This window comes from Lepisma saccharinum, chromosome 4 (genome assembly GCF_977018435.1).
Source record: "Lepisma saccharinum chromosome 4, izLepSacc3.1, whole genome shotgun sequence".
NCBI classification, from domain to species: Eukaryota; Metazoa; Arthropoda; class Insecta; order Zygentoma; family Lepismatidae; genus Lepisma; species Lepisma saccharinum.
Window position 1 is genome coordinate 65,891,299 of NC_139232.1, and position 27,954 is coordinate 65,919,252.

At 37.9% G+C, this 27,954-nt stretch overlaps 1 protein-coding gene across 1 annotated transcript in view; it reads right to left on the minus strand.

Moving 5' to 3' along the window:
- LOC145986536 (ovalbumin-related protein X-like) overlaps positions 1-27,954 on the minus strand; it is a 70,717-nt gene that overhangs the window by 30,466 nt on the left and 12,297 nt on the right. The window lies entirely within an intron of this gene.

Sequence of the window (27,954 nt, forward strand, 5' to 3'; positions counted from 1 at the left end):
AAGTCGGTTAATTATTGTTGCGATTAAGGATTAAAAAAAAGAGTGGGTGAAGTCAGATTCAAAAAGAATGCCACGTGATTATTTTGATTCAATAGCTTCGTCTAGTTTGCTGCATTTTTTAACTGCACTCACGCGTTTAGTTGGTTACACGGTGCAACCTACCTTGTTGATTTTGGTGTCACGTAGTGTATTTGGTGTCTGTACCACGTCTTGGAGAGGTGTAATATGTGGTGTGGTGTATGACCACGTGGTGAGTGGTTAACTAATCAAATGAATGTTTAAAGCAGCAGACAGGCATTTGTTGAATCTTCTGAACTTGAACACTGCTATTCGTCTACTTGGTTGAACGTTATTTTTTTTCACCAGCCTGACACCGGGATACACCTGCACTGCAAAGAAGTGCAGCGTACTAGACGAGGATATTAAATTGCTCTGTTGTAAATGAGATGCATGATGTTTTCTCGTAAGTTGTTAATATGAATTGATGTTACTGTGAAGAAACTGAAGGCAGAATAATGCCAATGCTATCTGGACTCGCTTAGTTAATTCAAGATAGTCGCGACAAACGTAAACGGGCTGTGCAGGACTTGGAAATTTTTTCGATTGATGAAAATTTGGTTCTATGATGATGACCTATACTAAATTTTTGGTATGGGAGGACAGAGGATACCGAGACTCGACCAACACACTAAACCCCAGACTTCTCTATGGCTACATGTTCGGAAGTTACGAGTGATTAAAAGTTTTGGGAGGGTGTGTGCAAACATCTCTTACCCTTGAACTCAGGACCACCAAACTTTGGCATATATTGGTCAACCATGATAACCTATGTTTATTTTGTTAGGAGCCAATGCTAGCGCATGTCTCTACGATGATCCTATCGAAAAGAAATTGACAATTGGCCCACCCTTGACCTCCAAATTTCGTACACGTACTCTACATCACCAAAATCGACAAGGGGGTCGACCCTATCTTCTGCACAACTCTGACGTGTACGTCCTGTTTCGCGAAGAGACGACAATCTTCCACAGCTGTTTGTATTATATTACATCAGATATTATATTGCATGAGTGAGTTGGCTGTGTGTATAAAGACTAGTTTCAGACATGGACGCGAATATAATGCCATGATAATTAGCTGCTGTCCAAAGTTATTGCATAACTTAAAATATTTATATATATAAAAAGGATATTTATTGTACTGTGCTTTCTAGCGAAGGTATTATTGTAAACGATATTGTTTGTAAATGTGGAAAGTTAGAAGCTCAGTCCCCGGCCTATCAATGATAAAAAATTTCATCACGGACAACAACCAAAAAAAGGGTGTGCACGTCACAAAAGCATTGTCATATGGACTGACGATTATTATTTTTTTAAAAAAAAAACAGACCTAGTTACGATGGGTTATGATCTGTGCTGTCTTGCAATTGTTTTTGCTTATTTCAATGTCAGCGAGCGTGATATGAAACATGCATGCGAAGAAGGGAGGGAGATCATAACAAAATAATTCACACTTCGATTTTATTATTTTTGCTAGTCATGTTTCACCTCCTATCTAGAAGGATACTGGATGCTATTTTATTTGAAGATGGCTAAAAGCGAGGGAAGGAGAGAAATGTTACTTTTTATTTTTTTGCCTGTGTGTGACGAAAATAGTTTTACATGCATACGGCTGTATCGTGATCTGCTTGAATCATCATTACGTCTGTGAGTTTTCAGTATTGCTGAATATATTTACATATCAACCAACGGTTATGAATTGCGTAGAAATTGGCTTTTGTTAAGGGTCCAGTGGCGAAGTTGGAAACAGAGAGCGGTCACATCAGACAGGTGCTCCTGGTATCTAAAGAAATGCCCCCTCTTACAGAAAAAAATGGAGTGTTAGAAAGGAAAGATGTTATACCCGAATGAACGGGGAGTCTCGAGCATCTTCCAATCCTCATCTTCGCGTTCAGCTAACGAGGAAAAAAAAGAAATTTTACATATGGGGGACTCAACAGCTGCTGTACGGTATTGTCCATGGATGTTAAAAGTTTTGTTTTTTTCTGAATAGACGGACATATCAGTGTTGCAATCTCCAGATGAGACCGGAGCTTATTATTATTATTATTTTGGACAAGGGGGATCAGATCAATGTATGGACTAAAATTTTTCTTTACATCAAAATAAAACAGAGGATTTTTTACTCCATCGCTTACTTATTATTGTAAAGAATGGGGTGCTGTGTTTTATTGTATAGTCTTCCAACAGCATACCTCGGGGGCGTAAATTTCTGTTTCTTCATGTATGCAAAATGCACTTAACTTCTGTTGTGAAGCGAATAGAGAGTTTGTTTTGCTGCTGTGATTAAATACTAAACCAAAATCTTATTACATAACTTTGAAGTATATTTGTTAATACGATCTATATTATATGTCCTCCTCCGTAGTCGAGCGGGTTAAGGCGTTCACTCGTCTTGAGATCGTTTGCTGCGGGACGGCGTAGGTTCGAATCCGGCTCTGGTCGGAATTTATTCGGCCTACGTATAGGGCCGGTGGCAACCCACCATCGTGAGGAAATTGGGAAGCTCCGAGTGAGTGAGCGTAACCTGGTCAAGAAGACCTACAATAACGGCTGGGGGTTCGTCGGGCTGATCACTCGTCACCCCAACACTGGTCTGAGACCTCCACGCTATAACAGGTGACGGCGGAACAGTGTGGGAGGGAGACCAGCAGTCGGTAGGTAAGCCAAGGCCCGCCATGGTGCTGTAGAGCTGTAGGGTTATGTTATCTATATTATATCATTGCTATAGGTGGTCCATGTTATGCGCAGGAGAATTTTTAAAAAATGTCTTGTTTCTCAAACCTGTGGCCTGTAGATTTGCTTTGTTGGCAACAGAAACAGAAAATGGCACTATGTTATTCTATACTGATACAGGTGTACTGTAATCATAACAATTTTCTAGTAACAAAACAACAACTATGTCGGAAAGAAATGGTGGGGGGCTTGTCTGTGTGGGGTCTTATTAACTACTTCACATCTGTACCCGCACAACTCATCGACTACAAAGCAACAATGTTAGGAAGTGTGTGCATGGTCCCAAAAATACAAATTTAAAATCACCAATGAGACATGAACTCTTTTTACTGGTGTGTATTTGAATATGCGAAAATAAAATACTTTGAATAACCACAAAAAAGCTTGCAACGGTATAGAGAAGGGTCACAACTTCAAATTTTAGACGATTTTTCGTTAATCTGCAAAGGGGTCAGGGCGTACGGTAAATTGATTTTATTGAAAAGTATGCAGAAGCAGTGTTGGAAGCAGTTTGAAGACTGAAACGGCTATGGAAGGACACTTATTATAATGTTAATATTTCAGTATAATGTTTTCAGAATTGCTTTTCGATAATGTTCGGTACTTAATTTAATCAATTGTTAGACAAAACACACATTCGAATTCAAGGACGGAAAATATGAACAGCGAATGAATGCTTTAGAGTAGATGTGATATTTAAAGGAGGTGATCATTTTTTTACTTTCTCAATTCAAACAAAAATTCATGAATATTATTATCATTGAATGGTTGGTTAGGTGCTCGGTTTATCTTGTTCCTCCGAACGAAAGATGGAATGTATACAAGCCTGTGCCTCCTAAGTTTATCGCGGCTATGAGGATGAATCGCGAAATGAAACGAACTGGAAACTTTCAATATATATATATTTTTTAGAACATGCTTCGCTAAGGAGGTCAAATGACAAGTTGGATTGCTATCCTTTTTATAATTTGTTAAATTTTATTATTAACGTTTATTTATATACGTCGTTTCTCACAACGTTGCAACGTTTAGAAAGTCGTTGATTTTGTTTCTGTATTTTCCGTCGTTGGGTTTCCTCGTCATGTCGATCGTCGCGAATCCGAAATCGTCACCGTTCCAGCAAGTAGAGCAGCAGCGTTCCGAAAATTGATTGTAGTTCATGTCTCTGGTAAACGTTTTAACGTTCCAGTAAGCGCGACTCTGGACGAAAACGACAAGACGAAGAAGAAGAACATAAGGAGATTAATCGATGCGGACAAGATAAACGATGATCTAATCAATAACATTACAGCATTAAGTGCCATGCATTCTTTCTTCGTTCGTAATAAAATTTAACAAATTATAAAAAGGATAGCAATCCAACTTGTCATTTGACCTCCTTAGCGAAGCATGTTCTAAAAAATATATATATATTGAAAGTTTCCAGTTCGTTTCATTTCGCGATTCATCCTCATAGCCGCGATAAACTTAGGAGGCACAGGCTTGTATACATTCCATCTTTCGTTCGGAGGAACAAGATAAACCGAGCACCTAACCAACCATTCAATGATAATAATATTCATGAATTTTTGTTTGAATTGAGAAAGTAAAAAAATAATCACCTCCTTTAAATATCACATCTACTCTAAAGCATTCATTCGCTGTTCATATTTTCCGTCCTTGAATTCGAATGTGTGTTTTGTCTAACAATTGATTAAATTAAGTACCGAACATTATCGAAAAGCAATTCTGAAAACATTATACTGAAATATTAACATTATAATAAGTGTCCTTCCATAGCCGTTTCAGTCTTCAAACTGCTTCCAACACTGCTTCTGCATACTTTTCAATAAAATCAATTTACCGTACGCCCTGACCCCTTTGCAGATTAACGAAAAATCGTCTAAAATTTGAAGTTGTGACCCTTCTCTATACCGTTGCAAGCTTTTTTGTGGTTATTCAAAGTATTTTATTTTCGCATATTCAAATACACACCAGTAAAAAGAGTTCATGTCTCATTGGTGATTTTAAATTTGTATTTTTGGGACCATGCACACACTTCCTAACATTGTTGCTTTGTAGTCGATGAGTTGTGCGGGTACAGATGTGAAGTAGTTAATAAGACCCCACACAGACAAGCCCCCCACCATTTCTTTCCGACATAGTTGTTGTTTTGTTACTAGAAAATTGTTATGATTACAGTACACCTGTATCAGTATAGAATAACATAGTGCCATTTTCTGTTTCTGTTGCCAACAAAGCAAATCTACAGGCCACAGGTTTGAGAAACAAGACATTTTTTAAAAATTCTCCTGCGCATAACATGGACCACCTATAGCAATGATATAATATAGATAACATAACCCTACAGCTCTACAGCACCATGGCGGGCCTTGGCTTACCTACCGACTGCTGGTCTCCCTCCCACACTGTTCCGCCGTCACCTGTTATAGCGTGGAGGTCTCAGACCAGTGTTGGGGTGACGAGTGATCAGCCCGACGAACCCCCAGCCGTTATTGTAGGTCTTCTTGACCAGGTTACGCTCACTCACTCGGAGCTTCCCAATTTCCTCACGATGGTGGGTTGCCACCGGCCCTATACGTAGGCCGAATAAATTCCGACCAGAGCCGGATTCGAACCTACGCCGTCCCGCAGCAAACGATCTCAAGACGAGTGAACGCCTTAACCCGCTCGACTACGGAGGAGGACATATAATATAGATCGTATTAACAAATATACTTCAAAGTTATGTAATAAGATTTTGGTTTAGTATTTAATCACAGCAGCAAAACAAACTCTCTATTCGCTTCACAACAGAAGTTAAGTGCATTTTGCATACATGAAGAAACAGAAATTTACGCCCCCGAGGTATGCTGTTGGAAGACTATACAATAAAACACAGCACCCCATTCTTTACAATAATAAGTAAGCGATGGAGTAAAAAATCCTCTGTTTTATTTTGATGTAAAGAAAAATTTTAGTCCATACATTGATCTGATCCCCCTTGTCCAAAATAATAATAATAATAAGCTCCGGTCTCATCTGGAGATTGCAACACTGATATGTCCGTCTATTCAGAAAAAAACAAAACTTTTAACATCCATGGACAATACCGTACAGCAGCTGTTGAGTCCCCCATATGTAAAATTTCTTTTTTTTCCTCGTTAGCTGAACGCGAAGATGAGGATTGGAAGATGCTCGAGACTCCCCGTTCATTCGGGTATAACATCTTTCCTTTCTAACACTCCATTTTTTTCTGTAAGAGGAGGCATTTCTTTAGATACCAGGAGCACCTGTCTGATGTGACCGCTCTCTGTTTCCAACTTCGCCACTGGACCCTTAACAAAAGCCAATTTCTACGCAATTCATAACCGTTGGTTGATATGTAAATATATTCAGCAATACTGAAAACTCACAGACGTAATGATGATTCAAGCAGATCACGATACAGCCGTATGCATGTAAAACTATTTTCGTCACACACAGGCAAAAAAATAAAAAGTAACATTTCTCTCCTTCCCTCGCTTTTAGCCATCTTCAAATAAAATAGCATCCAGTATCCTTCTAGATAGGAGGTGAAACATGACTAGCAAAAATAATAAAATCGAAGTGTGAATTATTTTGTTATGATCTCCCTCCCTTCTTCGCATGCATGTTTCATATCACGCTCGCTGACATTGAAATAAGCAAAAACAATTGCAAGACAGCACAGATCATAACCCATCGTAACTAGGTCTGTTTTTTTTTAAAAAAAATAATAATCGTCAGTCCATATGACAATGCTTTTGTGACGTGCACACCCTTTTTTTGGTTGTTGTCCGTGATGAAATTTTTTATCATTGATAGGCCGGGGACTGAGCTTCTAACTTTCCACATTTACAAACAATATCGTTTACAATAATACCTTCGCTAGAAAGCACAGTACAATAAATATCCTTTTTTTATATATAAATATTTTAAGTTATGCAATAACTTTGGACAGCAGCTAATTATCATGGCATTATATTCGCGTCCATGTCTGAAACTAGTCTTTATACACACAGCCAACTCACTCATGCAATATAATATCTGATGTAATATAATACAAACAGCTGTGGAAGATTGTCGTCTCTTCGCGAAACAGGACGTACACGTCAGAGTTGTGCAGAAGATAGGGTCGACCCCCTTGTCGATTTTGGTGATGTAGAGTACGTGTACGAAATTTGGAGGTCAAGGGTGGGCCAATTGTCAATTTCTTTTCGATAGGATCATCGTAGAGACATGCGCTAGCATTGGCTCCTAACAAAATAAACATAGGTTATCATGGTTGACCAATATATGCCAAAGTTTGGTGGTCCTGAGTTCAAGGGTAAGAGATGTTTGCACACACCCTCCCAAAACTTTTAATCACTCGTAACTTCCGAACATGTAGCCATAGAGAAGTCTGGGGTTTAGTGTGTTGGTCGAGTCTCGGTATCCTCTGTCCTCCCATACCAAAAATTTAGTATAGGTCATCATCATAGAACCAAATTTTCATCAATCGAAAAAAATTTCCAAGTCCTGCACAGCCCGTTTACGTTTGTCGCGACTATCTTGAATTAACTAAGCGAGTCCAGATAGCATTGGCATTATTCTGCCTTCAGTTTCTTCACAGTAACATCAATTCATATTAACAACTTACGAGAAAACATCATGCATCTCATTTACAACAGAGCAATTTAATATCCTCGTCTAGTACGCTGCACTTCTTTGCAGTGCAGGTGTATCCCGGTGTCAGGCTGGTGAAAAAAAATAACGTTCAACCAAGTAGACGAATAGCAGTGTTCAAGTTCAGAAGATTCAACAAATGCCTGTCTGCTGCTTTAAACATTCATTTGATTAGTTAACCACTCACCACGTGGTCATACACCACACCACATATTACACCTCTCCAAGACGTGGTACAGACACCAAATACACTACGTGACACCAAAATCAACAAGGTAGGTTGCACCGTGTAACCAACTAAACGCGTGAGTGCAGTTAAAAAATGCAGCAAACTAGACGAAGCTATTGAATCAAAATAATCACGTGGCATTCTTTTTGAATCTGACTTCACCCACTCTTTTTTTTAATCCTTAATCGCAACAATAATTAACCGACTTTTTAAGTTTACTCTATGCACAGATAGATTAATCGGAGGACTGGGCATACAGTTTAAAATAGAATCGGAATCCAGTAGGTGTCGAACCCGGGACCCTTTGATTACAACGTAACAACTTATCGACAAGAAGAGATATTTTTTTTGGTAACGTGGAGTACTTTATCTTTCGAGGAGTCAACATTATTTTTTTACTCAGTCGTCATATAACATGAACACACGCAAAAATTCACATGTGCTTTTTTATTATTTTGTGTTCGGTAAGTACAAGTATAATCTTACATAAATTATTGTTTAATTTAATAAATTGTAAACTCAAAACCTGCTAAACTAACACTCCTTCTGTATTTCATTAAACTATTGAAAGCGAATGTTGCGTGCATGCGGAAATAACACAGAAAAAAAAACCGGATGGAAGCAATTTAAAATCACTGGGGCAAGGTCAGTATTACAAGAGCGTAAAAACACGTGTTTTCATTCAACTTCGAAAAATAAGAATAAATGTGTGCATACAGAACACATATGCTTTCTTTTCACAGTTGTAAAAACATATAAATTGTACATGAAGTAAGTTACGGGAAGGCTCTCTCAATTAGGTACAAGTATTGTACAATTAGGTACAAATTGTTATTGTTGTACAATTATTTTCCCCAGTTGTCCAGTTGGAGTTGGGGGGCATAACACTGGTACTATTTGTAATCACAGTGCTTACTCATGTATTTTGTTTAATATTTTATTTTAAATTCACTGTCAGAAACTAGTGTTACCTACTCTGTTGGTTGTCACTGTCAAGCTTCCAGTATTCGTACAGCGTAAAAAGCTATAACCCCCCTCTCAAAATATATACATTGTATACGCCAAGATGCTCAATAGCCTAGCAACACATCATGAAAAAACATGCCAAGAGGACCCAGTTGGTTTATAAGTCAGTGCTGCCAATTCCTATTTGTAGGTTAGCTTAGCCAGTGAAAAATCATATTGTTACGATATAGTAGAATTTTTGTAGAGTGGGTAGGCAACACCAACGAGCATCAAATGATGATTTCAAGCCTCAAATAATAATTTCGAGCCTCAAAAAAAAAGAAACATCCAATAAAATTGCCAGATGTAAACAGAGGGCAATAGACCCCCCTCATAAAAGGCTACAGTAAAAACCCACAGTGTCGCCGACACTAGGCCCCCAACAGTATTGCCAGACATAAAAAATACATGGACCCCTCACGTCCTTTGATGAAAATTTACAGTGAAAAAAAACCCAGTAGGTTAACAACACTGTCAATCTACGGTAGTGTTGCCAGATGCAAACAGAAAGCAATAAACCCCCCTCATAAAAAGCTACAGTGCCCCCACAGTCTTGCCAACTCTGTGCCCTCAAAATGTACATCATAAAAGGCTACGACGAGCGCCACAACCTTGGTGATTTTTTCGGGTAAGGAGTTGGCAACACATGCCTTACGAGAAAAATCCATTAAGGCGATCGAGCACCAAATGATGATTCGAGCGCCAATTGAGGGCCCAGTACCGGGCCACTAGGTCTACTGTGCTCCAGGCCTAGCATGGTCTGCAATGTTTTTTAAAACTAAAATGGAATTGAATTTAATTCAAGATCAAGATATGTATCTATTTATGGAACAGTGTATAAGAGGAAGGATGGTGCAATGCTCTCAGAGATATGCCAGGGCTAATAACAAATATATTTCTAATTATGATCCAGAATTGCCATCAAATTATATACTTTATGTAGATGCTAATAGCTTGTATGGTCACACTATGATGGATAAATTGCCATACGCAGGGCATGAGTGGGTTGAAAATTTTAGTATTGGGGATCTTCAGAATTTTGATGACAGTCACTATGGTCTATTCTTAGAGGTTGATCTGATAATTCCAGATAATTTACACAACAAGTTTTCTGATTTGCCCCCAATTTCTGAGGTTAAGTGTTCACCTAATTCTAAACAAAAAAAGTTAATGATGACTTTAAAAGCAAAACAGGATTATGTAATATATTACAAAAACCTTCAGTTTTTGATGCGTCACGGTGTTAAAGTAACTAAGGTTGGCAAAGTTTTGAGATTCAGGCACTCAAGATGGTTGAAACCATATATTGATACCAATACCGAGCTTCGAACAGCTGCAGTAAGCCAATTTGATAAAACTTTGTTTAAATTAATGGTAAATTCAGTGTATGGGAAAACTATAGAAAATGTTAGAAAGCATAGTGATGTTAAATTAGTTACCGACCCCAGCCGGAGCAAAAAATTAGTGGCAAAACCGAATTTTAATTATAGAAGAATTTATGATGAGAATATGGCACTCTTCAACATGAAAAAAACAAAAATTAAGTTTGATAAACCTATTTATGTAGAGGCGGTGATATTAGAATTAGCCAAATTACATATGTTAAAACTGTATTATGATGTTTTGAAACCTTTTTATGGTAATAGTATAAAATTAATGTACATGGACACAGATTGTTTTATTCTTAATATTCAAACAGAAGATGTTTATAGAGATATATCACATCCTGAATTATTTAAATATTTTGATACTAGTGAATTGCCAGGCCATCTGAATATTCAACCCCACAACAAAAAGGTGCCTGGCAAGTTAAAAGATGAGACACTTGGCGATGTTATTGTAGGATTTGCTGGGTTAAGAGCTAAAATGTATAGTTTTAAAACATGTAGTGGTGCTGTTGCCAAAAAAGCTAAGGGCATTGGTAGAGATACTGTAGATAAAGAGCTTGAATTTGAACATTATAAAAATTGTCTCATGTCACAGAGGTTAATCAAAACATCAGAAAATAGAATTCAGAGTGTGGATCACTTGTTAACTAGCAATATTGTAAGAAAAGTAGCTCTAGACCCACATGACGATAAGAGATGTATTTTATCATGTGGTGTACATACTCTACCGTGGGGTCATTGTGACTTGAGAAGTGGTAATCAATGCCCAATTACAGAGCATGATTTGAAATAAATAAAACATGCCAATGAATTTATTTGGATTTTAAAAAAAAGCTATTATGGACCTGCCGACACCAGCACCCTCTCCTGATATAATATCTAAACTAAGTGGTTTGCTAATTATTCATCTCAATAGCATACTTACAGATGTTGATGATAAAACAGGTAAAACATTATATATATTTAACAATAATTTAAACCACTACCAATTACCTGTAGGTGGTCAATTACAATTTATTACAACTCCCGAGGGTGATGTCAATATTTCAGTAGGGAGAAATATTTATAGAATTAAGCACTCAAACATGGTTTCTGGCACTGTATATACCGTCTCTGCCGGTAATTGTTTCTATATTGAGGTCCCGGGATATTATGACAAACTTATACCTTTTTTTATAGAATTAAGAATTAGATATTCAATAATAAATAACCACTAAAACAAAATTAAAAATAAAAATGCCTAATGATATATTTGGCCATACAAGACATGAAGATCACAGTGATGAGATTCTGATGCTTGATGTCAGAGTGAAAAAATTAAGAAGTGATTTACAAGCTTTACAAACCACACTCAATGCCAGTCTTCAACTAGAAATTACAAATTTACAATCACAATGCATGGACCCTCTTCTTAAAATTGATTCAGAACTTAAATTATTGCTTCAAAAATATACTGATTTGGCAACATTGGATAATTTTCAAAATTTAGAGGAAGCTGTAGCAGCTCTTCAAGCCAAATTAAAAACTCAAACTACCAACTCTGAACAATTGAAACAACAACTAGAAGAGCAGATTAGTAGTGTCCAGGCACAGCTCCAAACAATTGTCAAAAGCATAAAATCACAAGAAGATTTTGATCTAGTAATTTCTACTCTAAAAGAACAAATTCAATCACTACAAATACCTAATCTGGACCCCTTGAACAATGCCATAGCCGAGGTTAAAGAAAAAATTGAGACACTTGAAAATTTTATGAACAACTTACCATCTTCTGATGCTCTGAGTGCTATAACTCGCAGTGTTGCCAACATCAAACTGCAACTTGAGACATATGAAGATTTTGGAAAAATTCAGAGTACCATAACCCACCTTGAGGGTACCATAGCAGCAGTACAAAGTGATCTGACAAATGTACAAGAAACTCTAGAATCCCGCTTGCCTGGTATTGTAGACACACTTGTCAGTGTTCAGCAACAGATCACAAAACTTGAAAACCTCAACACCGAATCTGAGCTATCTTATTTTCATCACTTGATCGATGATATCCAAACAAAACTTGAAATTTTACAACAATTGACACCTACTCAGGCAGACATAACCCTGCTCCAAGATGCTATGCGTAGTGTGGCTGACGCTAGTGAATTAAATAGTGTAAAATTAGCACTTGAATCTTTGCAGAATACTGTATCTAATTTGCCTACATCTCAGGAACTTAAAAATATTAAAAGATCAGTAAATCGCATACTAAAATCAGAAGATATCAAGAATATCCAGACAGAGATCAAACAGCTTACTCAGACAGTGGCCACTCTACCAACCAATCAACATATTAATGAACTGCATGCTTTATTTGAGGATATCAGATGACAAGTCGATGATCTTACTGCCCAAAATTCTAAATTGGCAGTTGTTGAAAATTTACAGCAAATTGTAGCAAACATCAAGCAACAACTAGGGACCAAAGAATCCAACCAAGCAAATGCCCTGTCTGTTTTTGCCACCCAGCTTCAAGAAATTGTGCAAGAATACAAAAAACTTGCTGTGGACATAAGAATAAAACCAGGCCACGATGAAATTGTTAGGACTATCAACGAGCATCTTGAATCTGTAATAAATAGATTGCTTACAGCAGAAAAAGAAATAACTGGCCTAATCGAGAATCCTAAGCATACAGTAATTCTTGAATTAAACAGTATCCCCAACAAAGAATATAATTCACCATTTACACCAGGTGGGAAACTGTATAAGCTGTCCCCTGCACAATTTTATTACCAGTTTTTTGTTGGAGGTACACTCAGACCAATCAAGATTAAATATTGGCTACAACCACAGGCACACCACTACCCTACCTTATCAATAACTAATGCTAACAACAAACCAAAAGTCACCAATATAGAATTAGAAGATTTTACAGATCCCAATACATTAGAAACATCATATGCTGAAGATGATGGATCTCTGGAATTTAAAATACATATAGGAGACAAATTATATTTAGAAAATCCTGTAGTATCGGCTGCTGAACACCCTATAGTTGCAATATTCTTATTTATATACTATGTCTAGACAAATTATTGTTGATGAATTACACAAACCAGCCAGACATAACTATAAGCGACTACTAGTGGTTACAAAAGGCATAGATGATTTATGGCAGTGTGACTTGGTGGAAATGGCACCTCGCCTAAAGGCGGGACAGCTGAAAAACTTACACAAGGTCAACAAAGGATACAAATATATACTTACTGTCATAGATACATTTTCAAAATTTGCCTGGGCATTGCCGCTAAAATCTAAGACTGGAAAATGTGTTATAGAAGCCTTCAGGACAATCATTAATCAGAGTGGAAGATCACCTCGCTATCTACAAACAGATAATGGCAAAGAATTCTATAATTCGGTGTTCCAACAATTTATTAAAAGCCGGTCAATAAAACATTACTCGAGTTACAGTGATCTCAAGGCCTCTATTGTAGAAAGATTCAACAGAACTCTAAAAAATCATATGTATAAACAATTTACCCTTCAAGGTAATTATAAATGTCTTACTATCCTACCAGAACTTTTAGATAGATATAATAATTCAGTTCACACTACAATTAACATGAGGCCCTCTGAGGTAACTTCATCTGATGAGCAAAAATTGATCAGTACTGTTTACTATCCTAGATACCAACCAACAACTAGAAAAGCTAAATACAAAGTTGGTGATCAAGTAAGAATTAGCAAATGTAAGTACTTATTTAAAAGAGGTTTTACCAGAAATTGGAGTACTGAATTATTTACAGTGGTTCAAGTTAAACCTGGGGCTCGTAATACATATATAATAAAAGATCACCGAGGTGAAATTCTCAAAGGCAGGTTTTATGAAGAAGAACTTAACAAAACTAAACAGAGACACACATATCTTATAGAAAAAGTTATTCGCAAAAAAGGCAACAAAATACTGGTCAAATGGCTAGGTCTCCCAGAACACAGTTGGATCGAGGCAGACAAAGTGATACTATGAACACCTGGGATGTTATAAAAAGACTACCAGATCCTGAACAGGAGAATAAGAGAAATGGAAAGCTGCTGCCTGATAATATTAGATGTCTTATTGTTGGGCCATCGGCTTGTGGTAAAACTACACTAATGATTGATATTTTTTTATTGGCACCCAACTGGTTGGACTGGAAAAATAGGCATTTGTATGTCTTCTCTAATAGTTTAGACAATTAAAATATCAGCAGTTGATGAATCTATATGATGGACTGGATATAGCCACTTTTGAATCAGATGTTAAACCACTTCATGAATGTTTCGATAACTCTGTTGTTGTTTTTGATGATATTATATTAGAAAACCAAAACAAGGTTAGAACAAGGTCCGACACAAAAACATAGATTGCTTCTACCTGGCACAGACTTTTTCTAAAATACCAAAACAGTTGATAAGAGACAACAGCAATTTTATGTGTGTTTCATCAAGACCATACCAACCTCAAACACATACATGATGAATATGTAGGTGGCGACTTGAGTTACAATAATTTTTCTAAGTTTTGCAGTAGGTGTTGGAACCAGGATAGTTATGGGTTTGTCACAATTGATATGACAAGAAAACCTAATAATGGTAAATATAGAAATAAAATAAACAATTTTCTAGATATTGAAATATATAAAAATAACCATGAAAAGACCAATTATTGATGATCTTAAATTAAGAGACTATCTTGTAAAAAGATTTAAGGGATGGAAATCAGAGAACCGAGGTATTTATGAACAACACAAGCGCACAGAACAGCCTATTATTGATGCTATTAGTGAACTAGGTAAAAATATCAAAAGTGTTACAGAGCAAAATCAAAATTTAATCACAGAGCTTGTACCTGTAGCTGCTAGGAACATATTAGATTATCCAATCACCCCACTTTCTAGTATTCATACACCTAGTCCTGTTGCTCCTCGAAGTATTGAAGCTAGTCAGGATCCTATTGAATTGGGTCTTCTTGCTCAAAAATATTTAACCACACCTAAAGACAACAAAGATGAGGCTTTTGGTTTATATACCGACACAGAGGTTGATGGTAGCATCATACATAGAATTGGCAATTTTAGAGTAACATTTATGGGAGATGATCTAAGAGTATATTCAGAATCTCATCTTGGAGAAAGAGGTGGTTTTGTTAAGTATCCTGGAACACCTGGATTGTGGGAACTGATGACTCGTAAGAGACCTGGCAGCTATACAGATCAAGATTATGAGCACTACAAAGAAATATTAATAAAATCAGATGCTCTATACCAGAACAATGATCCCACACAAAAAAGAGTCAAGTCTAGCAGTGGAGCAAAATACAATAACTTAATCAAACCAATATGGTCACAGATCAAGACAGGTAGTGGGATCAAACAGTACAACACTCTGCCTAAAGAATTTGTCTGGGTTGACGATGTCAGGAAACTTGTAGATAGGTTGCTGGTGATAGCTGGGGAAGAAAATGCTGGTAACCACAATTTTTACAATGAAAAAGTTGGAATTATGGACATGATAAGCACCAAATTGTCTAATTTTATAGTGAATGATACTAAGGGGATTGGATATCTTATAAAAATTATTAATACTCTACCACCTAAATTTTGGAATATCTCCGAGGGTCGAGGGCTAGTTAATGACATCATAAACAAGTTGCCATTTGAGCTACATATACCAGGCTATCAGTATTTCAATTCAATTCAATTCAATTCAAATTTTCTTTATTAAAGGGCGAGGTTCAGCCTGTGGCTGTTCTCCCACCTAACCCCGTTTGACATTTACCTAGTGTACATAAACAAAATCATAAAAAAGAGAAGAAAATACAATAAAAAATGGTTACAAGGAAAGAACAAAGATGAGATTTTAAAAAAAAAATCAAGACAACACGTAAAAAAAAGAGAGAGAAAAAACACATTCACGCACACACACACACATTAAAACACACATACTAAACATTTCTGAGCAGGACATTCACGCACGGATGTTGAGATTGATGTACATGATTATGGTAGTTTTGTGAGATACGATAGAACAACGCATACCTAAATATTACAATATAGTTGTAGATTTGTCAAGGATTGGATTGGATTGGCGAGGCTCGTATGTAATCTAAACTGTATTGTGTAGTGTTACTCGTGGGAGCTTGAACAGAGATATTGTTCATCTAACAGAAAATTCTTTAGGTTATTCTTAAATTTGTTAGGACTGGGGAGGGAGGTAATGGAGGGCGGAAGTTCATTCCATGTTTTTGCCGCTGAAAGTGTAAAAGACGATTTGAAAATTTCCAGTGAGTGTTTGAAGAGTTCAAGTTTCGCTGTTCCTCTTGTTTTGTAGTTGTGTATTTCCCTTCTGGTTTTTAGTTTCTCGAATAAATTTTCGGGAATTTTTTTGTGCAAAAGATTCTGTATAAAGCAACAGAAATGAAGTCTGCGACGTCTGTTCATGTTTAGCATTTTGTTCTCGTTCAGGGTTGGAAGAATATGATCGAATTTTTTTTTAATGTTATATACGAAGCGTAAACACGAATTTTGAACTTTTTGAATTTTGACTTTATTTCGAACAGACAAGTTTGCACCGTATACTATATCACAGTAGTCTAGAAGAGGGAGAATCAGTGTTTGCACAAGTTTCATTTTAATATTTGTATTTAAGTATTCATTAAATTTATAGAGGGATCTTAGTGCTGCGTAGGCTTTCTTAGTTTGCTCTTGAACATGAAGATCCCAGTTCAAGTGTTCGTCTAACATAACTCCTAAATTCTTTATACTTTTTGAATGTGGAATTTCGGATGTCTCTATTTTAACGCGTGGATTATTCGGGTTTATCATTGCGAGGCTATTCTTGGAACCCATGACGGTGAAAACAGACTTTTGAGGATTTATTTTCAGACCATTTGCATTACACCAGGTATTGATGGCTGCCAAATCTTTGTTAAGTAATGCTATTGCATAATCTGGTGATTTTGGTGGAAATGGGATTTGAATTTGGGTGTCATCTGCATAAAAGTGTACGGTACTATGCTGTATGTTGGTTTCTAAATCTGCTGTGAAGATTGTATATAGGAGAGGAGCTAGAATTGATCCTTGCGGAACGCCAGTTTCTAGCGGAAGCGTGTTCGAGAGAGAGGGCGTGGCAGTTTTTAGGAACACGTTCTGTTGCCTGTTTGTCAAGTACGATCTGAACCATTTGAGTGCGGGGTGTGAAAAATTATAATATTTCAACTTGCTTAAGAGTAGGTCGTGATGAACCTTGTCAAAAGCCTTTGTCAGATCCAGTGAAACCAGAGCAACTGTCATACCCTTGTCCATTGAGCGAAATATATCATCCGTGACTTTTAGCAACGCCGTCGCCGTGCTGTGAGCAGGGCGGAAGCCCGATTGGCATTTCGGAAGGAGATTGAGGCTGTTCACATGATTTCTGACTTGATTGTAAACAATTTTTTCGGTGATCTTGGAAAGGGTGGGTAGTAGACTTATAGGACGAAGATCGTTTAAGGACGATGTTACTTTTTTCTTAGGTAGAGGGATCACGCGCGCTGTTTTCCAGCTGATTGGATATTGTCCAGTCCGAAAGGAGAAATTTATTATATGTGTCAGGTGACTTAAGATAAACGGAAGTGATAGTTTGAGCATTTTTATTGTTATTCCATCATTGCCAGAGGCATTGGATCGTATATTATTTACTGCTTTAATTGTGTCATATTCACTGATTTCTTTAAGATGAAATTGTTGTGCACTTTCATTAAATATTTTGGAGTTAAAAAAATTACTGGTTTTATTTAAGGCTGATTTCGAGCAGTCGGCCTCACGACAAATGTTTGAAAAATGTTCGTTTATTTTATCTACGTCTCGTATATCAGAGGGTATTTCATTATTAGTAGTTTTACTATACACTCCCCACGCCTTGAGTTTACTCCACAGGTCTTTGTTGTTTTCATTAGATCGTAGGTGATAGTTAAAGAATGCTTTTTTCTCTTGTCGTTGCACCGTAGTTGTAAAGTTTCTTAGTTCCTTGTAATGTTCCCAGTTGTTGTTTGTCTTTTCGCGTTTATATTTTAATAAAGCTCTGTCGCGGAGTTTCATGAGTAATTTCGTGTTTTCGGATATCCACGGAACACTTTTATGCTTGACCGGTTTAGTGTGGAGAGGTGCATGTTTGTCAAAAAGGTGGATAATATTGGTAGATGTATACTGTACCTTATCTTCGATGTTGTCGTAGCTGTTAATTTGTGCCCAATCAATTTTTGCAGCATCATCATCAAATTTCTCCTTATTGAAATTTGAGAAATTACGGTATGTGACATAATGTTTTTCTCTTTTCGGTTTTTCAATGGCAAGGGTGACACTTACCATGCAGTGATCTGAGTTTCCGATAGGTACGGTTACATTTGATGAACGTACAATGGAAGGGTCATCTGTTATTACGACATCCAGGAGTGATTCGCTATTTTCCGTTATTCTAGTTGGTTTATTGATAATTTGCGTAAGGCCGACAGAATTAAGAATTGATCGAAAGTATTTTGTCTCTGGTTTGTGTGGCGAAAGAAAGTCTACGTTTGTATCTCCTAAAATAATCAATTTGTCAACACGCGGGAAAACTTCAGAGATTGCGGTTTCTAAACGTGATAATTTTGTGTAGGATATATTTGGTGCTTTGTATATCCCGATTATTCCCAGGGTTGTGTTTCGAATCTTTATCGCTACGTTTATAATTTCAACTTCATCGTTATTTTCATAATTGGTGGATGTTGAAAGGACCTTGACATTTAAGTCTTCGCCATGATATAAGATAATACCACCTCCACCCTTCGTAGTCCTGTCTTTTTTGATGGCCGTGTAACCAGGGATAGCGAAAGAGGCCGTGGGCGCTTCTTCAGAGGACCAGCTCTCGGTGATTAGGAGGAAGTCGGGAGGGCACTCGCGTGTGATTGTTATTAGTTCCTCTAATTTTGTCCGCGACAGAGACCTGACGTTAGCCTGTGCGAGGGTGAGGAGAGGTGGTTGGTCTTTCCCTGAAAGGCGATGACCAGGGGGGAGGGAACCGTTTCTTGCGGTTTCGTCACGTGATGTCGTTGACATGGAAGGCATTTTTGCAGAGAGGAACGGACAGGGGTACCATTTGTTGAGATTGGGACCAGGATGGGTAACTGTTTTTATCAAGGCAGTCGGGTGTTTTTCTTTTTAAAAACGACATAAAAACATTGAATACTATTTGGTGTTTTAAAAATAGATCACGCTGGAGGGATGAAAAGAAGAGAGTGTACGAGTACTTACGTGCTGTCTCCTTGTAAAAACTAGCCTCGCCAAACCTCACACAGTTAGAAGTTAACATCTTCACATTTTTAAGCACTTTCTTACATGTAACTTCACTAAACACAAACACAAACACACACACACACACACAAAACACACAAAAGTACACAATAATAAAATACCAAATGAGATAATATGATTTTTTCCAGTAACTGGGGAGTGATAAATTGAGAGTTAATTTCTGGATGGAGTTCATGAGGTACACACACACGCACAAGTGTTCACACGTTCGTTTCTTGTTTTTCAGTTTCACGCATCATCATTCCCGCCTACATTTGAGAGCGTTTAGGTCCCTTTCGGTTTCAATGAATTTCTTTCCTTCCTCGGTCACCACGACGACTTTCCCATCAATTGTGTAGCAATTGAAGTTCCCGTGTCTTGCCTTGGCTTCCTGGAGCAGTTTCTGGCGTTTCGGTGTAAGCGATTCTGTGATCAGATATTGGCTTCCCTTGAGATTCCTCTTGGATCGCCACACAGCGTCCCGGTGCTTGTAGGACACGAACTTGATGATTAGAGGCCTGTGCCCCTGCCTGACGACGTCCGCCGCCGTTCTCTTCGTTCGAGGAGCTCCAAGACGGTGGCAGCGACTCACGAAATCTTCCGGGACGTTGACGTCAAGTTTGCTGGAAAATATTTTGAGGGCGACCTCGGTTGGATTTTCCTGCGGGGTTTCCGGGACTCCGTGGAGTAACAGGCAATTTCTCCGGCTGTATTGATGGAGTTTATCCAGGGCGTCTTCTTGGTCAGTGATTTGACGTTTGACACTTTCCATATCTTCACGAAAGACTGCTAGCTCCCCTTTCATGATTTGTATATCTTGAAGTACATCCTGGAGAGCAGATGGGTTATTGATAGAGACTGCCTCTGTGTCGGGTTGCCTGGTGGATCCTAGGGCCGCTTCTACCTTTTCTTCGATTTTCTGGAGCTTGGCTTCGAGGGTGCCGAAACGCTGGTTCAGCTGCTTGTTGGACATTGCTGACTGGTGGGTTGGTAGCACTGTCGGAGGGTCTACTTAGAGCGTGTCTGTTACGTATTGTTTGATTCAGATTTGACCCTGTCGTTGATGTTGGTGTCCTGATAGTCTTGCAGGCAATGTATCTAATGTATGCGAGTGTAGGAGAATCCTTTATCCGCGTGGTAGTGCTTTGTGTTAGCGTAAACGGGCGATGTAGCAGGAGTCGGTTTCAGACGTGTCTGGTGCTATCCGCCATGTTTTTCTGTGGTCCCGGTACCAAACTAGACCATAGATTAAACAGAGGTGACCCTGGTGTTAATCCTCTAGATGCTGCTTGCAGAGACCATGACATAGCATACAACACACATACCGATCTTGATAAGCGACATGTGGCAGACAAAAAATTAGAAGAAGCTGCATTTGGTAGATTTGTAAGCAGAGATGCTTCTTTGGGTGAGAGAATAGGGGACCACCATAGCTATGAACACTAAACAAAAATTGGGGCGGGGGTTGTAATAAATTAAGTAAATTAGCTACAATTTAATTGTGATAGTTAATCCCAGAATATGTATATAATAAACCAAAAATGAAGGCCAAGGGTGTTATGTATCAGATACCTTATGCAGGTCTTAAATCTCTTAAAACTATTGATAGTCTTCTAACCAAAAAACAGCGCAAAAAGAAAAGTTCTTGTCTTGCCAAGGGACATGGTATGAAATTGTTACTTAGTACCCCACAATTAAAAAAATTACAGCAATCTAGAAAAAAATCACATATAGGTGGATTCATATTTAGTATCCCAGCTATTTTAGCAGCTCTCGGCGCAGTTGGCAGCTTGGCTGGGGGATCGGCTGCCATAGCAAAAACAGTAATAGATGCCAAAAAGAATAAGGCAGAATTAGATGAACAAAAGCGCCATAATCTGGCCATAGAAAAACAAGGCAAAGGTGTTAAGAAAGTTATAAATAAGTTAAAAAAAAACAAGAGCCGCTTACAAACCAAGATATTGAAGCTTTAATCAAACCACTGGGCATCAAAAATTTTAGAGGAGTATACATGTCTGATTCTTTACCAGAACAACCACTCAAAAAAGAATGTGGCATAGTTAATTTGGATAAGTACAAAAATCAGGGTACTCACTGGATTTGTTATCTTAAATATTTAAAAGATGAGTCATTTGTGTTTGATTCATTTGGAGGTGTTCCACCTGAGAATTTAGTAAAATATCTAAAATCAACTAATCTTTATTATAATAATACCCGTATTCAAAATTTCAAAGATATTAATTGTGGACATCTGTGTTTATCTGTTCTTAAATATCTGTCTCAAATAAATAAACCATCAATTGAAAATTTTCAAAAAGCTTTGTGGTATCTGAAACATCATGGGGGTATTCCATCTCACCAGCCAAAATTCAATATTGAAGCTCAGATTACATGATGATATAGTTTATCCCAAAACAATAGCTCTTAGAGCATTTTATGGCATGTACTTGATCCCTAATATTACACACCACAACAACACAATTGCAGTTGGTGATCAAAACATTGTCATCACTCCAGGCCAGTATAATTTGTCTACTCTAAATGCTCAGTTTCCTAGAGGTATATTGTTAACTCAAAATTCTGTTACTCACAGAGTAGAAATTGTGTCTGCTACAGAAACAGTAGATCTGGGTACTATAGGAGAGCTATTAGGATTCGAGAACAACACAAAACTTGAACCAGCCATTAAACACACTGCTATTAATATACCTAAATTCTTAGCTATAGAAACTCTAAATATTCACTGTAATGTGGCCGAGGGTATGATCACCAAATCAAATGGCATAGGCACTCACAAACAAACTGGCATTATTGCAACATTTAAACCTAACTCTGAATTTATGGAACCGATCATCTATACTCCATCACCAACATTATATTTTCCTGTGTGCCATAATAGAATAGATTATATTGAGTTGATGGTCACTAATGAAAAAGAAGAATTAGTTGACTTTGCTGGAGCCACAACAACTGCTATCATAGAAATTAATATTTAAATAAAAATACATACAAAAAATAAATAAATAAAATGGAAAATATTGAGAGTTACGAGTTACAATCATTCCCTCGAAACCGGAGGACTTTTGCAAATTTAAATCAACCCAACACAGAGATTGAGGTTGATCTTGATGTAGGAGATGGATTTATACACCCTCACAGAGCAGACCTATATATTAAATTTGATGTTGTCAAGCTCGATGGTACTGATTATCCAGCTAACACAAATATAAGATTGGTAGACAATTTTGTGCCACATCTGTTCTCTGAAATTGAGATCAGAAAACATGGTGTTGTTATAAACAGAGTAGACTACCCTGGTATTACCTCTACAGCTTTAGCCACACTAAAATTATCCAAAACCGAGGCCTCATACTACAAAATAGGTGGATTTGAGGCTGGTGATAAGATACTATCTAAAAGCCACACAGTATTGTTTCCCATGCGCCTGTTGGCAGGATTCTTCTCAGATTACAAAGAAATTATGTGGAAAGGTGGTTTAAGAATTACATTTAGAAGAGCTGCCAATGATAATAATGCTTTGATGAGGTATAGTTCATTAAACTCTACTGGGGAAGCTCTGCCTAATACTCTACCTGATGAAGGCAAATGCCTTATTCAGACTATGGAGCTAAAAATTCCAGTAGTTTAATATGAAGCCAGTTATGCTCTTAAATACAAAGCAGATATCCTAAAAAATCCACAGGTGCCTTTACAATTTTATACATATCAATGTGTACAAAAGCCTGCCACTGGTAGCTATTATGAATTTGATGCTACAAACTCATTCTCCAGTATACAATATGACATGCCAGTTTTGTGGTGGTACTGTTTCAGACCGGAAGACACAATAACCAAGAAAAAAATTCAAGTAAATTTGATAACTGCAACATCAAGAACATATATCTTAAAAATGGCAGAAATGAGGTGTTCCCTAGAGAAAGTTATAATTTAAACATGTCCAAGGATGATTTCCTTAAATTATATGAGGCATTTACAGCCTTCAAAAGGGTCACAATTGAGAATACTGACATGTATTACTCACCAGATGAATTCAAAGCACAGAGACCCATGTTTGTTATCAACACCTCAAAAAGAAAACAAGTTGTGGTTAATGACAGGACAAACATTAAAATTATCTGTGAATTCCATGAAACACTCCCTGATGATACCATATGTAGTGTTATTCTTATAGGTGAAAAATCATATGTTTATGATGTAAGAAATGAAAGAGTCACAGAGCAATTCTAGAAGACTTTTGCATATTACATTGTCTTAGTATTAGATAAGCAAGTTGAGCCTAGTCCTAATTCAGAATATTACAAGTCAACATATTAACATAATACTACAAAAATATTTTAAACAAGTATTTAAGATTATATTACAGTATACTACAGTGTAATCAAAAAACTCTTATGAGCTTATTGGATTAGTTTTAAGTAAAGCTAAAATAGTGTCGAGAGAATCATATTTTTAACAATCTTATGAAAAACAATCTGACAGATACAGCTGTATCCAAATTAATCTAAAAAAAGAGGTCATCCTTTCTCAGAAGCTCAAAAATCGTAGGTTATACACTGTAGCAATAAGATTTTATAGACATTTTGCCTTAGTTTTAAGTATTTCTATTCTGTCAAAAATACCTCTTCCCTCTTCATCCCAGTAATATTGTCCAAAATCTTAAATTTGATAGAGGGGGACACTTGAATAATAAACTTTTATAGGCATCTTAGCCTAATTTTATACAAGAAAAGTTTTGGCCCAATAATACCGTATATTATACTACTCCTTCTGTTGTGAATAAAAAGGAGTGTGGTGTGGTTAACCTAGACAGTTACGAAAATCCAGGTACACATTGGATATGCTACCTCAAAGCCAACAACGACAAAGCATTTGTTTTCGATTCATTAGGAGGCACGCCACCTGCTGGGTTGGTAACGTATCTCAGTGTTGTCAACCTCTACTACAATGACGAACGAATCCAGGGTTTCAGCGATGTGAACTGTGGCCATCTCTACGTTTCCATGCTTGTCTTCCTCTCGCAATTAAATAACCCAACAATCGAGGATTTCCAAAAAGCATTGTGGCACCTGAAGCACTATGGGAGTATTCCATCTCACAAGCGAGACTTCGCTTCTGAAACTCGCATTGCATGACGATATCATCTATCCTAAATCTATTGCTTTTCGTGCATTCTACAGCATGTACCTGATACCTAATGTGACGGTACACAACAATACCATCAACATTGGCAGCGAAAAAATCAGCATCACCCCTGGCCAGTACAATCTGTATATCTTGCAGGCTCAATTGCCAAGAAGTGTACTGCTGTCGCAAAATTCTGTAACTCACAGGGTAGAACTGGTGTCTGCCACGGAAACCGTAGACCTGGGTACCATCGGAGAGCTTTTGGGATTCGAGAACAACACAAAGCTCGAACCTGGCATCAAGCACATCGGTGCTAACATTCCTAAATTTCTAGCCATCGAGACTCTGAACATACATTGCAATGTTGCAGAAGGTATGATCACCAAATCCTCGGACGGCATCCCAGGGAGTCGCAAGCTGACAGGTATTATCGCTACGTTCAAACCAAACTCTGAGTTCATGGAGCCAATTATCTACACACCCTCCCCACCGATACACTTTCCTATATCTCGTAATCGCATAGACAACATAGAATTGGCAATTACCAACGAGAAGGGAGAGGTGGTTGATTTTGCAGGAGCCACGACCACTGCCGTCGTGGAGATTAACATATAATAAATAACCATTATGGAGCAAATCGAAAGTTACGAGTTGCAGTCCTTCCCTCCCAATCGTCGCACGTTTTCTAACCTCAATGAAGCGAATCGAGAGATAGAATACGACGTGGACGTCGGGGATGGATTCATTCACCCTCACAGAGCTGATTTGTATATCAAGTTTGATGTTGTGAAGAAAGACAACGGCGAAGCATTCCTTGCCAATGCAAATTTAAGACTCGTAGATAATTTTGTGCCGTACATATTCTCGCAGGTGGAAGTTAGAAAGCATGGCACCGTCATCGATAGGGTTGACTACCCCGGGATTACCTCTACAGCAGTGGGAACACTGAAACTCTCCAAGACCGATGCAGCATAATACCAGGCAGGGGGATTCGAAGTAGGTACACGAATCAAAACTCAAAGTCACACAGTACTGTTTCCCATGCGCCTGCTTCCTGGCTTCTTCTCCGACTACACAGAAATTATGTGGAAGGGTGGTTTGCGCGTCACTTTTCGCAGAAGCGCCAACGACAACAATGCGCTGATGCGTTACAGCACCTTGAGTGCAGACGGTTCAGCACTTCCCAACACACTACCCGATCCTGCCAAGTGCATCATCCAGTCCATGGAGCTGCGCATGCCCGAAGTGGAATACGAAACTAACTACGCTCTCAATTACAAAGCAGACATTTTGAAGAATCTCCAAGTACCCATCCAATTTTACGGTTTCCAGTGCATGCAGAAACCTGCTTCCGGCAACCATTTTGAATTTGACGTGACCACACAGTTTAACAGCATCCGGTACGATATGCCAGAGTTTGTGGTCGTGCTCTTCCAGACGGGGGATTTCAAAAAGATTCGAGTCAGTTCGACAATTGCAAGATCAAGAACATCTACCTCAAAAATGGCAGGAACGAGATATTCCCGCGGGAGAACTACAACCTGAACATTGCAAACAACGACTACCTGAAACTGTACGAGGCATACACAGCTTACAGGAGAGTGCCCTCCGGCAATGTGGACGTGTACTACAACCCCAATGAGTTCATAGCTCGCAGACCCATGTTCGTTATTAACACATCGAAGAGAAAGCAGGTGGTTGTTAACGATCGTACCAACATCAAAATCGTGTGCGAGTTCCATGACGCCTTGCCTGCCGATATTCTATGCAGCGTCATGTGTATGAATTCAAGAATGAAAGAGTGACTGAATAGTTTTAGATACAAGAAAAAAAATTGGATAATTCTATAAAAATTTCACTGACCTTAGATCCAAAACATTCCTTATACAAAAAAAAAATCACTATACTATAGAAATTTATGACAATACTGAGTAGTGCCAACTTCTATTTGTAGGTTAGCTTCGCCTGTGAAATATCATGTGGTGAAATTTTTGTGGAGTAAGTTGGCCCCTCCCACTGTGGGCCCCCTCCAAAAGTAGTAGTGGGGGCATTGAACCATGGCCACGACATACATCGTGAAAAGGGGGGCGTAGGCGTTTACGCTGAGGGCCCGTAGGCGTTTACGTTGAGGGCCCCCACCACCGTACAAAAAAGGTCCCAAAATAAGATTGAGCCAAAAATAGGGCTAGAACATCGTCAAATGCTATAAAATCCATAGAAAAATCATCAAAATCATCAAAATATGTCACAACTGAGGTTAAATACTAGGTCCACCTACAAGGGTTGCGTAGAAACAATCATTTTACACTTTGTAGGTTATTTTAACCCGTAAAAGGCAGTAACAAAAGTGAATAGGTTAAGTTATATCACGTAAGATCATGGCATACCTACAAAGAAGAGATTCCAAAAATAAGATTGAGCAAAAAATAGGGCTAGAACATCGTCGAAGGCAGTAAAATCCATAAAAAAATCATCAAAATCATCAAAAAATGTCACAACTGAGGCTAAATACTAGGCATACCTACAAGGAAGGCAGGTGAAACAATACATTTCCACTACTATTACAAAAAACGGGGAGGGGTCCTGTATTGTAAATTCGCTCCTTCATTAATTGTGGAAGCACCGAGCAGAAAGATTTGGTAAGTAAATGTGTATATTTTATCTTCTGTTTTGCATGCTCATGAGGTGTTATTTTTTTAGTCGCTTTACTTGGCGTAGGACATATGGTCAGTTGTAGGGACATTGCCGAAAAATGGTTAGCAATACTGTCGGCTAACAGACGTAGTGAGTGTACCGTACCCTAATGCACACTTCTGTTTGAGTTTATCAGTACGCGTGTTTTTTATACTGTGGTATTGAGTTAGTGCTATTCAGTTCTAGTGCTTTATTGTGTGTTAATTGTTTTTCATTCATTAGTTATTCCGCTAAACAAATATAATCTTGAACAAAGAGTTTTCATGTACGATAATTACGTGAAAACGAACTCTTGCAGAAAAGTGGTCAGGCAATTACGAGAGACAGGATCTCTTGAACCTAAGAAACGTGTTGTATTGCTGTGGAAGGAGGTCATTTTCATCATCTCTAATAACAGAGGAGGTTAGTGATCATCATTATTATTACTTTTAAATATCATTTTACGCTTTCGGTTTGCTTTGTGCGCCGGTATGCTGTCTTTACTTTCTGTCAACTGACGATAAAGTAGCGATGTCTAATCTAAGATTAGATGTCAGAAATAAGGTGCCAGAAATATTTGTATTTGGGAGGACACCTTTTCCAGCATCCTTGCGACAAGGTACGTGCTTATTTTAATTGTAATTGTAACTGTAATTCTGAAAAGTGGAAACATTACAAAGCAAGCGGTTTCTGTTACAGACTTCCTGCAAGTCAATTTGCCGGGA